The 13,454-nt window shown below is 40.0% G+C and overlaps 1 long non-coding RNA gene across 1 annotated transcript; it reads left to right on the top strand.

Annotated features, from left to right (window-relative positions):
- Positions 1 to 665: 665 nt before the first annotated feature.
- LOC112969639 lies at positions 666 to 6,834 on the top strand. Its single transcript, XR_003254759.1, has 3 exons — positions 666 to 1,022; positions 1,120 to 1,277; positions 5,859 to 6,834. It is a non-coding gene; the product is annotated as an uncharacterized LOC112969639 (long non-coding RNA).
- The last annotated feature ends 6,620 nt before the right edge of the window (positions 6,835 to 13,454 follow it).

The raw sequence follows: 13,454 nt of genomic DNA on the forward strand, positions 1-13,454 counted from the left end.
CACCTCTTGCTTGGCGACTGATTTCCTGCAAAAGTGAAGCAATCAGAAACTGCTGGGTCTAAAGCTGCTACAGTTCAAATCACTTTTATGTCAGCCACAGCCATTATTTTCTCCTTATGTGCATTTTATGGGTCTGTGGAACACAAAGCTTACTATGAGGTTAGAGGCCATTTTGTAAATCAGAGACATGTGCTTTTTATCAGGGATGCTATAGTACATGCAAATAACAATAAAATCAGTGGCACAGAGATCACGATCTCATAAAATCAGTCACTGGGGCTTCGATTCCAGATTTTTCTCTGTTACTATGATGTAAATCTGGAATAACTGGGAACTAGTTCGTACCCTTGAATATTTGATCTTATACTGAACTTCAGGAAAGAAGAATGTTAAATATGAGATAAATCAGGATCCCAAAGCAGGTAAAAATAAAAACATGGTAAAATAGTAGTTTAAAGGTAACATTTTAAAATGGGGTAGAAAATCTAGACTCTTTGTCTAACTTGGACAGATAGTGAATCTGAAAAAATTGTTTATCTTTAATATTGAGTTACTCTGTTGATTGGATGGAGGGGAGAAAGGGGAGGAGAATGGATAAAAGGAGAGAAAGGGGTATTTGTAACGTAAACTATTGTTGCAGACTGAGTTGGGATCTTCAAAAGAAACATGCTATGGGAGAAAAAAAGAGTTGTTACAGGGATGTTACGAAGAGAGAAAAGATATTGTAATTCTACTGCTGCTACAAAAACAGGATGATTTGATTCATTTCAAAAGAAGATCTGAATAAGGAAGGAAACTCATATACAGTTACAAAAAGAAACAGGGAAGAAATGAGTGGATGGAAGAAAAGTAATGTATTTGTTAAGAAAGTCTCTGTTTTGGCAAGGATAAACTTGTGCTGCAAAAATCAGTCCTGAGCATGGATCCTCAAGTGGTGTTGACTGAACTTCACTACTATATTGACAGCTTCTGATTATTACTACCTGGAACTGCAGTTGAAGGGGTAACCCAGAGATGAAAGGGTGTGTATTTTATTACCAGTCTTTTGAACCGCCTGCAATAAGTATTTGTAGGAGTTAATCGAAAAATCACCAATCTGGAAGAGATTTTTTCTTGCAGACTCCTCTGAAATTCATTCCTGAAACCCTTTAGTCACTAAGAGAAAAAGAAAGTGGGAGCAAGAAACTGGCTAAGGCAAGTCTGAGGAAGATGAAATTATGGCTAAGAAGAAAAAAAGAAGGAGAATATTTTCAAGATGGAAAAGTTAACAGCCTTCAGTAAGAGATTTATTTTCTTTCAAAAATTCTATTTGATTTTCAGTTACAAAAAAAAAAGTTAGTATAAGTCAGTGCGTACATATGTAGGTGTGTATATAGTGATGATAATAACATGCTCTTAAAAATTCCGTATTGTTTGTGGCTCCAGTCATGGATCTGGATCCCTACAATTCCTGGCCCCTGTTTTTAATCAGGGACTCACTTTCCAAACAGAAGACAGATATGTTTAATTTTACAAGATTTATAGTATATACACTTCATATTAACTTGGTAATTAGGCGCGTTTTGCTTGGTTTTGCCCTGAAAGTGCCATATCGAACACAGCTTCTACTCACATCAACAACCAGCTTACACTCAGCTCAACTACTGATTATTCCCAATACCCGCTATGGGGATTAATATTGTTATTCATTTCATTGTTTTTCATTTTCCTTCCCTTATAAAATCATTTATAGGGAGTGTTCTCATATACAGCAGTATTTTGGAAAGCACCTTTTTGACAATTCCCACAATGTGAGTTAAGCATGTTCTGTTGTTCCAGGTTATACCACACTTCATATATCTGCACGGACTGGGGAACAAGATTAAAGTGGTCTTTCATGTGCCCATCAGTCTCTTCTGTCTAGGGATGTTTGTTTTTAAGGAGGATAAATAGAAACATATTAAACCTTGAACATGGATGTGCATATGAATGGCTGGCTGGTTCCTTGGAAAACTTCACCCAGAAAAATTCCCTGAGATAAAGTTTTTGATGTTTGTTAAAAAATGTAATTCAGATTAAAAGCGTATTAAAAAAGAAATAAATCTCTCAGGTTATGCAAAACGCAAACCACATAAGATAACTTGGAAAAAGTATCAAAATATGAGAAGTTTTTTTCTGATTTTTAATGATCAATATATTTGTAGTAATGTACTTTATCTTTTTTATAATTGCACAAGATTAGAGAGATAAACAAGCCAGTGACCCAAACAAGAAAACAGTCTGCATTTACTGTAGCTAGATGTGTGTTAATTTTTTTTTTAATTTGGAATCTGTATTTTTATTTATTAACTAGTCAATCTAAACCAAAATAGACCAGCCGCTACTCTTCACATCAGAGAAAATGTGACAGGGCCAAATTCTGACATTTACACAGGTGATTTAAGGCACAATAAACTGTTATGCTCTCAGTTAGATCATCAAAAAACTAGACTAATTCACAGGTATAGTGATTTGAGTTCAAACTTTTTAATATATATAGGCAACATACACCCTTTAAAAGTTATGCTAAGAATCCTATTAGACATCATCCTTTAAAAAAAAGTGATAATTATTTCAATATGGCAAAATTATTTATTTTGCTAAATTGATTATTAGTCATAGTTAGCTGATACATTAGATCATTTAACACCATCCAGATTCATTCTACATGTATTGCAGAGTTCAAGCCTGGATGTGTGGAAGATCTGGTATTGATTCATTTTTTCTACTTCCGCCACAGTAGAGGAAAAGTAATTTGATTAGTGGCTGAAGAACCATTGTATTCTGTTCACATCATATTTTAGAGGTATCTTGTTTGAAATATATGGTTAGTGTCTCTTAAACAGAATTTTATACTTTTATTTAAAAAGAAGTTGAATTTTTAAGCAGTTCTTTCCATCAAAGTTAGTAGACCTGTACTGCGTATTTTACTATAATCACAACATAATCACTACACTATACCTTCAAAGAAATGAAGCTTCCAGTCAGGATTAGGATTTCACTTTTTTAGTACATATCATGATACTTAATTTCTCCAGAAGCAATTTTCTGCAAGTTAACTCGCCTAAAACTTCAGTCCCTCTCCTACATACTAAAAGCACCGGGCAGAGTAATGCACCTCTCCTCAAACAGCTGCCAGTGACTGGATAACTAGAACAGCAGCAAACCAAAGATCTGCCCCTATTTCTTTATATAGAATTGGCTATGGATCCTGAAGGCTGATGGGCCTGGGAATTTTGCTTGACCACAAGTGCCAGATCAGGCCATAAAAATATTAGTGAGCAAGAGCTTTTAAATAAAAGCAAATTATACCTGCTTTACCTCTAGCAAGGCTTGTGTGTGTTAATAGCACCCATAGCATGGCTGTTGTCATCCATTAGCACCATGATTAATTAGAAAATCTTTGGAAAAAACATGAGATGAAGAGCAAAAATACTGTACCAAGAATGTTTTCCTAGCAAAGATTTGTGCTGCTGAACACCACAATCTGTTTCAGTTTTGACAGAAAGATGTTTCTTGAGAGTTTGCATCTGTAGACTGAAAAAAGTGTTTTACAGCTATTTTTATAACAGTCTTTTTTACGCGTTTCCTTTGCAGTTTAATAATACATTTGTAGGTCTCCATATATTCAAACTGCTGTGCAAACATTTCTGATGATATGCAAGGAGGGAAAATTCCTGGTTTGATTTTGGATTCCTTTGATTCTTAAAAGAGAAGGAAGGCCTGAAAACTTTTGAGAAAGGATGTTTTTAAGTGTGTATTCAACATTTGGCATTCAGGTTGTCTAGCCCTTTTTTTTTTTTTTCCTGGAAGACTCTATGGATCACTGGAGTGCTATTAAGCTTATGACATCAAAGGTACCATGGAAACAAAACCTGATTAAGAGTGATTTTGGTTAGACTGTTTTAAGCTCTTTTTGTTTTTTATGCTAACACCATTTAATTCAAATGTTTGAATGAACATCTGGAAGAAAAAACCCTACAATGATTCTCTCCCCTTGTTACAGTTTCAAATCTATTTGTCACTCCAGTTAAAGGCTGCAAGTTCCATCTCTCTATGTCTTCTGAGGAACACCACCAGAAATCAAGTGACATCAAGTTTCCCCAATATTTCTCAAATAGAAAGGAACAAACAAACAAAATGATACTATCGCTGTGGCCCAGAACTGGCGATATTTTTTTTCTAATTCAACAGGCAGGAAAGCCAGTTTTGTTCTCTCTGACTCCCTAGAAAGGATGGGCTAGGTTACTTCTAGAAAGAGACCACCTGTTCATCACTCAGTCACATGAAACATGGGTCCTGGCCCTTATGTGGAGTTTCAGACTAGACAAATGAGGTGCTGAATGCATTCTCCATTGCAATCAGTGGGTGCTCTGCAGGTACACTGAGGGAAATATAGATCTAACTTCTAATGAAATCTTCTTTTGCCTTCATATCCCTTTTTATTTCCTATACATTTTTCTAATATCTTAATGTTCCATGCATACTTGACAGCAAGATTTGTTGCTATTTTCTGTCTGGAAAACAGCCTCATGCTTAAGTGATATCTGACTGTGCCTTTGTGTTTAACAGCCCTTGTTCCCTCCTCATGCCTTCGTTTCAGTCCTTCTCTCACTTTGCCAAAACCCTTCTTTAGGAGTCATTATAATCACATTATTTCTCAAGCCATAGATCTGTTTCCCACATGTCTAAAGCGGATTTCTCCCTGAGTTTCAGGTGTTTCATAGATCCCTCTTCCCATTGTGAATGGCCTTGTTTGTTTGTTTTCTCTCTCTTTTTATTTGGAAATGTCTGTACTACCCGGATGCTAGCTTCAACTATTCTGCATTTCTTTCCTTTTGAATAAAACACTGAGCTAGTTAAATTCTAGTTTGTTGTTCAAATATAGGCTTTAAGCTTATGCTCACCAGATATAGTGCACTCATCCTGTGCTCCGCTACTATCCTATACCCTCTTCATAGTGCTTTTTCAGGTTGTTTAAATGAGTGGTTGAGTATTTGTACTTTCAAACCGAATCACGTGACACAATACACATGCAACAAAAGGACCCTGCTGTATGGCCCTATTCTGTTAAGAAGAGACAGTATTACTTATAGCCCTTCCCAAAGCATGGAGCAAGGCCAGGAAAAAGTACTGAAGATCCGATCTGAGTTCAGGTCTTACCATTACTAAGGATATAAGTCCAGAGTAATTGGACTGAGATGAGAGGAGTTACATGAACACGAAGTCATGCATGACCAAAACACAGCATCTCAGAACAAGCCATATTAATTTGCCTGACACACTGGGTCTACTTTTTTATATGGGAAGCTATTTTATTAAAACATATTCATTTAAGTAAGATAAACAAAAATTTCCTGAAATCTCATCACTAGATAGTCTCCTTGTTTGCTAAAATACCTTTTTAGTGATATTTTTACAGAAAACCCTTTCAGACCATTTCAAAACAGCACACTGGATCCTATCAGTTACTGAGCAGTTACTCTCAGTTCTCCTGGAGCTGATGAAAGGTCTCTCTCATTCAGTAGGCCATAACCAGCTCTGAAAAAGCACCACTGCAAATCTGGCCCAAGAAACATTTTCAATAGGAAGACTTAAACCTTGGACAAATTTGTTCTCCTGTGAAAGCATTAATCCTCCCATTACAGTAGCTACATTTTAGCCACTTTGGTCTCAAACGTATGAGAAATATCTGCTTCATTAGTTTTGTAGATTTGTCTGTGCTTATCCATGAGCTTTGTGCTTGTCTACCACTGCATCTGTTGTAGTATCCAGCAACAAGCAGCCAGGTTTATTCGGACTCACAGTTATAAATACAATTTTCTTCTCTCCATTCTCAGCTAAAACCATTGTGCTGCTTTATATTTTCTAAGATGAATGGAAGGGATGGTAGGACTCCAACCCTGCGAGCACCAGTGGGATGTACCCTGGAGAGGGGCAGTTCACCTTGGAGAGGTGGAAACAGGAACGAGGTGACGGTTTTAACACACTGCCCAATCCCCCTCCCACAGTGCTGTAAGGGCAAGGCTGCGGAGGAGCCACATTTGAAGCATCACAGGTAAGGTACTAAGGCGGTAAGGACTATTACTAGATACAGCTCAGATAAGGCCAGCTGATCCCTAACCTACCCGACAATATGAAAAGTGTGCGAGTGCTGTCACCAGTTTTACAGGAAACAGGTGTAAGTGTTTACAGGAAAAATGCTCAAGTGTACTCTGTTGACAAGAGTAAATGTGTGCTGGTGGTAGGGAACATTAACTCACATAGATATAAACAAATGGAGCAACAGTCCATGAGGAATGCTCCTTTCTCCTAGAGGTGAACTTGCATACTTTTAATGTGGCCTTTAGTAGGTATGTTGCGTATTTCCCCTATCTTCTCATTCCTGTCACTACTAGACTTTGTTTTTTAAACATTGGTTAAAGCAATGAGCTCAAACTGCTGCCTTCCTTTCACCTCTGGGAGCCTTTCATCTTGGGCCTGATTCATTTTATTTTCTCAGGGCTCTTTTTTATTTAAAAAAAAATCTCAGTTTCCTCTACGTTTCTGCGTTCAGCTGTTGCTCGCATGTGCTTCCCTCGGCTCAGCATTGCAAACCAGTCCTGGCTCTTCTGAAAGTTGTCACTTCTGAAATGGCAGCAACAACATGAGCTGAGTGGTTGCACCAGGCTATATGGAGCAAAGATGAGAGGATGTTTTTCTCTCTAAACTTCATTCACACTGATCTTTCATTATTCATATTGACTATTCTAACAAATACTGACTGTTCTATCTCTTCTAATGCCTTGTTTTGTGAGGTTTTAACTGTTAAGTGTGCTTTGACTGGAAGTGAACAAATAAAAAACTCTACATTTTGAGAAATTAAGATGTTGCCTGTCTTCAATGTTCTTTTCCATTCACAGATCTAAAGTATATATTGGTTATGAACCTCACCTGCATTATACGATTGTAAAAGAAAGGAGGCAGGAAAAGGAAATCTGGGGAATGTATTGCCTTGCTTTAATTGCTCTGGTTCCTGAAGAGAATTATTGTGGGAGAAGGTGCCCAGTGGCTGAGGCAGTGCATGCTTGGTCTGTGGCTCAATGCTGTCCCCTGATGAGCTTTGAGACAGATGTCTATAATGCTGTTTTTTTGGTTGTGTGATGTTCACTTGTGAAATCTCTTCATCTTTTGTCTTTGCACCTTTTGTAATGATCTTTACAATTCACAAGAAACAAAGAAGTCATGCTGTTACATGATTTTAAAAAATATCTCCCTGGGACTGGGATTATCAGAACCCACCTGAGCATAAAAGGAAGGGGAAGCAGCAGTACAAAACTAAGCTCAGCTCCCAACCGCAGATGGCTAGAAGACAATTTTGCTGCTCGAGGTTCAAGGATGTAGGGGCTGTTTCTCTTGACTCCTTTGGCTCAGCTTTTATTAAAAAGTCTCCATTTGATGTTATAGGTCTGTGCCCAGTATCTTTTTTATGTAAACTGCTTACATAACCCACAAGCAAAGCTTGTGTAAGACTTTCTTAGGTAAAGCAAGAGTTATTTTAAATGACACTTAAACCCACCTGCTTCACTGGAAGGGTCTTTCTCATAGAGTACCAGATACATGAATATATCTATTGTTTCCACTACCTTTAACTAACTTGTTTCCCTCTCTGCTCCAGAAGAAATAGAAAAGACCTCTGGTCTCTGTGCCTTTATACCTTAGGTCTTCCTCCCGCTCCCTGCACAGGACTGTCCAGGCACCATCTTGTCCGGAAGGTTTGGTTGGTGACACACAGCACCAATGCTCAGCGTGCTCCAGGCGGCTCTTGTGCAGCCAGACAGGTTGTAAGTGGCAGAAGGTGTTTGTCCACGCGTGTGTTTCACACACACAAGCACACACATGGGCTCTCCTTAATTTTGACCACACGCACGCAAGCACTTCAGCAAGCTGCGTGCCAGCAGAGCCCTTCCCACCCTCCCCAAAACCGGAGGAGGAGCTCTTGCAGACATGCAGTGCAGCTGAGATATTTGGCTTCGTGATTTGTGGTGGGAGAAAGAGCCTCAGCACAGTCGCCTACTCATTCTGAGGCTCTAAAAACTGCCAGTTCTGATGCCCAAAACGCGTCTGCCCCCACACCCTCTGCTGCTGGTGTGACTCTTTATTTTCTGCTGGGGGACAAACAGCCCACTCTGGGGAGTCACATATCAAGGGGGGGGAGGGAGACAGGGGACAAAAACCCTCTTCTTGGTGACCATAAAATGCAAAGTAATATAGCAAAAATAGGGGTGACTGGGTGGCTGTTTGGGTCATGGCCCAGGTTTCCAAGGACATGGGCACAATTCCTCTTCCAGCCGTGGACTTGCTGCCTGAACCGAAGCCTAGATGCAGCCCAAAGCCAGTAACTCAAGCCTGCGTTAATCCCACTTAGCTAGAATCCCTAAACGAGGAGGGCTCTTGCTATAAGCACCCCTCATAATCTGAGGAGTTACATTGGCATGTCTCCAGGGCATTTAGTCCACTTTGGCTTGGGTCACCCCCAGAGGCATCTGTCTCTCCCTATTGACTAAAGGGAGCCTGAGGCAAATAAATAAAATGAACCCGGATCTAAATTTCTCCACATAATGAGGCCACTAATATTTTCTTTGTCAGGAGTTTTTCAGGGCTGCTGCTGTCCCTTGTTGTGTACCTGTAGGGTATCTAACCCAGCGCAGCTTGCGGTGAGCCTGGGCATCTCAGTGCTAGGGGAGGATGAATGTGGCCCCCTACYACTGCCCTGTGCCTTCAGAGAAACTCCTCCAGGACTGACAGTAATAAACATAGCAAAATTTCTGGCCTGGGAAAATGTAAAAGGAATAAGGAAAACAGGTCAGGTTTTCTAGACACTGGGAAAAAAATAAAAGTGAACAGCCCAGTCCCCAGTCTCACCCCTTCTGCCCACTGAGCTTGGCTTTTCGGGAGCAAAGAGAAATGCTGCTGGCCATACGGGCTCAGGACTTGCAGCCACCCACACACCCATTCAGTTGGGTTTATCTGACCACAGTCTTGCAAGGCCTCTTTGGCTGCATCTGCTTTTCATTGCATGCATTTCCCCCAAATAGAATTTGAAAAAATACTTTTTTTTTTGGAGTATAATAATTTTATGTAAGGCATCAGAGAGGAAGTGAGCAGCTCTTCTATCTGCACTGATTTTTTTTGTTTTTCCCGCCAGGCTGCTGGGCTGAAATCTTTCCTCTTAAAAGTGTCTTGTAAAGCCACCAGGATTCACCTGTCACTGTGTCTGCAGAAGTGGGCTGTACTTGTAGCATGGGAGATACAGAAGGCTGCCCCACTGCAGCACCGCAGGGTGCCAGCCGCCTCCAAGAACTGTCGCTCAGGGCTGTGCTCTCTTCCTGACCTGCACTACAATGTGGCAGTTCTTTAACTTTTCCCACCCTCCAAAAGCTAGAGGTTATTTCTTTTCTTTTTTTTTCTTTTTTTAAATGGCTCTTCAAGGTTATCCTGAACTCTGTTTCTCAGAGCGCTGGAGAGAGGGGAACGGGTAAAGGGAATTAAGTGGAATATATATTTCTCTATTTTTTCTTGACATCAATCACATATTTTCTGAATAAAAACTGCTGTATAGTGACATTTATGGCATCAGCATTATGTGTCTGACATACTGTGGAGTAGCAATTCCTTTAGAAAAGGCTGGTGGGTCTGGAAAGCATTTCTTCCCCTTAAACTTTTTAATAGACAGTGTTTGTTTGATGCTTCGGCATACACATCGAATCCTTTATATTGTCATTCACTGGGAAACTTTTAGAGACACCAAATAACCTTGCACTGTAACTCCTAAGCTTCTGGCAGGTCAGGTCTCACGCGCTTTCCTGTGAAATGCACAGATTAGCAAAGCCCAAGTAGGACTGCTTTTTTACTCCCCAAAAGAGGGGTGTTTTGTACGGGGAAACCAAATCTTTCTGGATCCTTGAATTTCAGAGGTTTGAAGAGGAAGCTGTGACTCTGAGCTGTCTCAGTTCCCAGCAGAGATTTGTTCTTGCACAGCACTCCTCCTTTTATTGCATAATGCCGATAGACTAGTCTAGATGTGACTCCTCTTTGGCAGAATTTGTCTTAGCTCCTAGTGTATGGGGTGAAGGGATAACTGGAGATTCATCTCTAATTAGAGAAGCTTTAGTTTCACTCCCTCTAAATAGACTTCAGGAGAAATCTGGCATTTTCAGGAAAAAAAAAAGTCAATTCTAGAGGATTGTCAAGCATAATTAGAATTTGGCATATATTTGCAGACATCAAGTGGATGTTCAGACAGCTTGTGAACCATGTCCTGGTCCTGACTGCTGTGAGGGCTAAGATTAGGAAGCGAAGAACAGCACAGCGCTGTGCAACAGAGGTTTTCATATGACAACTTTCGAGGAAACTATTTATGTTTAAGTGCTCTGTCTCAGAGTATATGAACATGGATGACCGCAGTCAGGTGAAAATTTTAATGTTCTAGGTTTCTTGGTGAAAAATGCCAGTCTGGCAAAAATCAGAATATTTACACATTCATGCTGCCTTTGCTGGCTGGGTCAGTTTTATGGGGTTGTGAAACTGGAAAAAAAAAAAAATCTCAAAAAATCAAAACCATTCTGACAACTCAAAATGTGTCATTTCTTTTAAAATGAATGTATTAATGTTCTTTAATTCTATTTTTTAAATATAGACACATCTTATCCAGCTGAAGCTTTTATTACAGAGCTTAAATATGTTCTCTATGTTCATTCAACAATGATTATCTGGGGTTAACCTGACCTGCAACCCATATCTTGGGCAACTCCTTGATAAAGAAAGAATTTGAGTGTCATGAGCCACTTAAGACAGTTGTGTATTTCTGTTGGTTTCTGATTAAGTGAATGTGTGAAATTCAAAACAGGAGTGCTGACAGCTATTGTCCTGAATAGCAACATAGTGAAACACATGGGCACTGAAAAAAACAATCCAAGGCCTTGCTGCACGTGGTTGGGTGGGGGCTGGCTGCCTGATGACCTGTGGCCCAGGTGCAGCCTGGTCCTGAATGTTTTTCTGCTATTATACCATATGATAAGACTTCTTATCCGTTAAAGTAGTCAAGAAGTTGGACATCCTGGCTTGGTTAATTAGAAGTAAACCCAAACTTCTGTGTATTCTCTGGTATATAATGCAGCTTGTGTAAGTACGAGAATGAGTCAATGTTTTCTGGCAAATGGTCTTTTCAAACGGAAGTTATTTTTGACAAAACAGTTGCATTAAAAATCTCTTAACACAGAAAAAAAACTATAAAAAACTATAAAAGATTTAAAAAAAATCATGTATTAAGCTTTTTAAAATGGAAGATCCAAGAAACTTGAAGAAACACGAATTCAGAACTTAAAGGATGAAGAACAGGGCAACCATTTTTTAGCTTTGGGTGGTAAAACCCTGCCTCAGCCAGCTTAAATGGCTACCTTTAATTAGCAGTTCCAAATTAGCAGTCCCCATCCTGGGTGATTTACTCCTTTATACCCAGGGACAAGGCATGCAGCCCACTCTCATGCCTCTGCCCACCTCCAGCCTTCCTGACTGTGCATTAACCCCAAAGCACCTACAGAAGGCAAATGCGTAACATCAGCCGTGGTCTCGTTCCTTTTCCAAGAGAGAACTCTGTTTCTCTCTTAGGTCCCTTCCCCGGTGTTGCCTGTGATCTCTCTCCCGCCAACACCCAGGGAGAAGCATCACAGCAGCAGCAGCTGCCTTTTCGCTAGCTGATGTCTTTCCTGGATGTTGATAACTCCCAGGTTTCAAAAGGCACATTTGCCCCATCCAAAATGACCAGTGCTGCCTCGGTGCTGGGTATATGAGGGGAGTGGGTGTGGTGCAGAAGAGGGGCCGGAGCACAGGTATCCCCAAAACCCCATGCTGTGATTTATCCCTATCAAGGGGAGCCCAGGTGGCACCCCCTTGGCCTGTGAAGAAACTCTCAGTTCAGCTTCGCTAGCGGGAGCAGAGCTACCCCAGTAAGGACAGTAGAAGTACAGTGGCTTTCAAACCCTTGAGAGTCCCTTAAATACTGGGAAGCTAATCAGACTACAAATCATATATATATTAAAAAAAAAAAAGTGGAAATATAAAATGTGAATACTAAAACTCAAAAAATATTAGATATCTAGAATTACATTTTTAAGATGCACTTAGAGCCATGGTGAAAATAAGGGAATCCTTTGTTTCACAGGGTTAGAAAGAGGCGCATTCTACTAAAAAAAGACAGAATGGTATTGCCATTTCTTGAGATTAAAAAGAGATACTTTCAGATAGTTTTTCTTTGTGGAGACAAATAGTGCACCTTCCTATCTTAAAATTATTAACTCTTGCTTTTACTACTGACACTTAAGCTGCTGCTTTTGTAAATCACACTCCTTTGTTTTGTAGCATATTGTTTCCCTTTATCATTACTCAGATAACCGCTATACCTTTATTTTATTTCAGCTGTAGCTGTTCTCGTGCTAGGACCCCTGCGCACAGCTCCTTCCTGTAATGCCCTTTCACCCTGCACAAAGCCAGGGAGGCTTCAAGACTACAGTGTATTCAACAAAGAGGAACCATTAGGGAATTTGAATTAGTTGAATTGAATTAAAACAAGCTTTTTAAAAGTAAAAAAATGCTTTAATGAGGCGGACACGTCTTCTGTGTAAATTTACTCAGATTTTTCTGATTGGCTAAAACAACGAAGTTCTTCCTCCTCTTAAGGCGCTTTATGTATTAAAATTTGTATGGAATTTAAGGCACTCATCGACTTAGCTTCCCAGCTGGTGTTTAATGGCTTAGCTGGGTAGACATGGCTGAAGCTACTGGTGTGCACCAGCTGAAGGGCTGCCTGCTTTCGGTGGAGCAGCGCAGAAGTGCGGTGGCCTGCTCACCTACAGCCCCTTGCAGAAGCACAGCTCCTGAGTGGAGCTTCCCTGATTTAGCTGCAGCAACAAGCACCCCCCGTAGCCTGCCAGGCTGCCTACTACCCTTAATTACAAGCAATTGGAACTCATACTATAAAGTTGTTAGAAGCTAACTTTGTAAATGTGCATTGTCATGGAGACAGTATAGATCAGCTGAAGGAGCATATGGTTCTTTACTCCTTCGAGCTATCACTGGAAGGAGTAGACTGAGGAATATATTTAGTGTTTTCTTTTCAACAGATGACTAAAGATAAGGAAATAAATTTAGTTTGAGAAAATCCTCCTCCTTTTCTATGGGAAGTTGGCTGCTTTTCACTCTGCATTAGAAAAATATTATTGAGATGTCCTGTTTTATAGCTGATCTTTGACAGGCATTTTGGAAAGGTTGCATCTGAGACCCTCTCTTCACAGTTGCACAAAGGAAAACACATGAGTATTTTCTTTCTTTAAAACTATATGAATTTGCTGCCCTTAAAGCAGTGTCAGTGTGTGATCTTCAGAAACAGAAGATTACAT

Source organism: Apteryx rowi, unplaced genomic scaffold, assembly GCF_003343035.1.
Source record: "Apteryx rowi isolate R43461 unplaced genomic scaffold, aptRow1 scaffold_360, whole genome shotgun sequence".
Lineage (NCBI taxonomy): Eukaryota > Metazoa > Chordata > Aves > Apterygiformes > Apterygidae > Apteryx > Apteryx rowi.